Genomic DNA, 3,481 nt, shown 5'->3' with positions numbered 1-3,481 from the left:
GAAAATAAGTAGCATACATGGTAGGTAGAAAATAGATGGGGGAGTACAAGAATAGTAGGGGAAATACAGAAGCTAAAGAACTTTAGACATGTGGTCATAAACTAAAGGGGGGGAATAGTGGGGGAGGGGGTGCAGTGTGGAAGGGAATGAAGGAGGGGAATAGAACAACTGTAATGGCATAATCAATAAAAATATTTTTAAAAATTAAAATAAATAAATAAAATAAAATGTCCAGAATAGGCAAACGATAGAGTTGGAAAGTAGGTTGGTGGTTGCTAGGGGCAAGAGGGTGGGGAGTCAGAAGAAAAAATGACTGCTGGTGGCTGCAGGGTTTCTCTTCAAGGTGCTGAAAGGTTTTGAAGTTACTTTGTGGTGATGGTCATGCAATTGAGAATATACTAAAAATCACCAAAACATATACTTTAAATTGATAACTTTTATGGCATGTGAATGGTATCCAAAGAAAGAAGTAATATTAAATGTAAAATCAAAACACTTTTAAAATGCAAATTCAGAATATCTCCTAAAAGGAACTCAAAAAAACAGAAATGTAACAAAGGGGAGAATATAAAAATATAATAATAATAATAATAATAGTAATAACCACAACATTTTTGAGGACCCTGCTCTACAAGTATTAACTCATTTAATCCCACAATAATACCATGAGGTAAGTACTATTATCATCCCTATTTTGTAGATGAGCAAACTAAGGTACACAGTTCACACAGCCAGGATTATAGCAGACAAGCTAATTGTACAGCCTGCAAGCCTAATCTTCTGCCTCTCAATAAACAAGGCCGATTTCTGGGACCAGTAAATAAATCCAAAGCTTTCTTCATTTGACCACAAAAGGTCCAAAAGGGTAGCTCAAGTCTTAAACCACAAAGGTGTGTCCAGGTGTGCTCAGGGCTGAGCCAGGTGATGAGGGATATGAAGGTCAGAGTCCTTGTTCCCCTTTTCTGTGGAGGATGTATACAAGGGTGGGAAAAAGCAGGTTTACCATTGTGAGTATGGGAAACACAGTTTATTCTTGTATTATTATTTATTAATTATTATATTACTTATTTGTATTACAACTGTAAACCTACTTTGTTGATCCCTGCAGGTATAGGCAACCCCAGGAATGACCCCACACCAAGATTAGGTAGAAGGTATCTTGACTTAGAAGAGTTGAGTCTTGTTTCCCAAAATACCTCTGATGGCTGTGAGTTAGACCTCTCCCTCCTGAACTCTGTGTGTTTTTATAATGCAAGCATGTGCCAGATGCAGGTTTTTAATTCTTGCCTGAGAATAAAAATTAATGTTGTTCCCAAGAACAGGAAGTTATTTGAGGTGAAAGAAAATGCATTGGAATTATAACAAGGTAATCAATTTTGTTACCCAACCACCAGACAGAGGACTGCCTCATGCCTAGAAAGTGCCTTAGTCTACTGCAGAAGTAACAGAGAACTAATGGGACTCTGGTTTCCTTAGCTCTAAGGGTGCTCAATTTCAAAACAACTGCTTTGTGATAAGATTCAGCTGCTCAGAGTGAGATTCCAAGAAGATGAAACTGCTTTCCAGATGTTGCTAGAGCTGGAGAACCCAGATCTCTGTAGACAGGCCTACAGATGCTCTCCCCAGAAGTCCATCTGCTCCCCACAACCATCTCACACACCCACACACACACACACACACACACACACACACACACACACACACACACACAGGAGCCCTCCCTTTCTTCCCTCAAGGACTTGTTTCACAAAGCCTAGCCGCAGATACAGGCAGTACAGTGTGTGTGTGTTTTCCTTAATTAACTTTTGGGACATGATTATAAAAAGAATCCACTGTCATTATAGAAAATCGTAAGATATGATCATATCTAACTTTGCTATGTCAAGTGCTGTGTGAAGGAAGAAACTCCATTTACTTCATTTACTCCTCTAATCAATCCACTGAGGTACGTATTATATCACTTCCAATTTACACATGGAGAAACTAAGCCTTGAAATGGTTAAACAACATTCAAAGTCACCTAGTGGCAGAACTAGGGAATGAAAGTCTGTTTCAGTTTAACCCCTGCTCTACATTATTATAATACAAGGTGGGATGTAGGAAGTCCTGCAGAGGGGGACAAAAGAGTCCTCCTTGAGTTCTGCTCCCACCTTTGCTCAGGCCCATGACCCCCTCTCTGGGATTGTTGAAACTATTCCCATTGCTCATCTCCCACCCCGTCTCACCTCTGCAACCCATCCAAAACCTGGCACTTAGGCAGTGCTCAGTAAGTGTGGAATGAACAAATGAGTGAATCTTCCTCACTGACACTAGGGTCTTTCTGAAAGGTAGTTTTTAAAAACTCTTTTTATTGAAGCATGACATATTTACATACAAGAATATAAAGCATAAGCATATAGCTTTGTAACATTTCTGAGTGAACACATCCATGTAACCAGAACCCTAATCAAGAAACAAAGCATTTCCCCTGCCCCAGAAGCCCCATTCCCCAAACCCTTCCCAGCTGATATCTGCTCAAGGCTAATCACATTCTTGACTTCATCATAGATTAGTTCCACCTATTTTTGTACTTTATACCAATGCATATAAATAGATATAAATACTCTTTTGTATCTGAAAGGCAGTTTTAATCATGTCACTCAGATAGTTTCAGAGGTTGCCTATCTTTTCTAGAATAGAGCCTTAACCTGACATTCAAGACTTTTTATAACCAAGATGATATCAGCTTAAATGGGGTGCTCCATTTAAGACAAATTACTCGCCCTTTCCTTTGGTATGTCATGAATTTCCTTGTCTCACCAACTGGCAGAAGCTGGTCACCCTAGCTTACCCTGTGCTTTCCTGTATTTCTGCTTACCTTCCAGGCCAGGTGAGAGCTGAGTGACAAATTCTGGCCAGTGTATTCTTCCCATGATGCAAGTTCCCCCAACGCTCATGTCGACTGAGTGTTGCTGGTACCAATTGGATACCAACAGGATCCCCAACTTAAGGTATGGTGGAGGAGGAGTCTTTATTCAGTGCAAATAGCTCGATCATGATACAGCAGGGCTATGGAACAGCATATCTGTAAGGCTGCCCTTTCCACTCAGATACACTGAGACAGGACCACTCAGCTAGGGAAACCCAGGCTTTAGTGGAAAGAGAAGGTGTGCTTCCAAGGCAGAGGAGACCTGACTTATATAGTAGGAAGTCTCCACCACTGGTCCCTCATTGGGCAGTCCTCATGCAAGTGAGGACACCAAATCTTCCACTTTGATTGGTCCAAAAAGCACCATCCAGTTGGTCAGAATGGAGCCACTCTGATTGGTAGGTGAAAATATTAATGAGGCTATAGCTGTATAGCTTCAATTGGATGGGAGTCTCAGTTCTATTGGTTGAAATACTATTCCAGGAACTCCTTAATAAGGGTTGGCTCAGATAGTAGAAACAGTGCAGGCAAACAGCTCAGTGCACAGGCAGGTAGTTTAGTGTAGGCTTCTCC

The sequence above is a fragment of the Artibeus jamaicensis genome, unplaced genomic scaffold (genome assembly GCF_021234435.1).
Source record: "Artibeus jamaicensis isolate MK-2021 breed Jamaican fruit bat unplaced genomic scaffold, CSHL_Jam_final contig_384, whole genome shotgun sequence".
NCBI classification, from domain to species: Eukaryota; Metazoa; Chordata; class Mammalia; order Chiroptera; family Phyllostomidae; genus Artibeus; species Artibeus jamaicensis.
Note: the sequence above shows the minus strand (reverse complement) of the source record.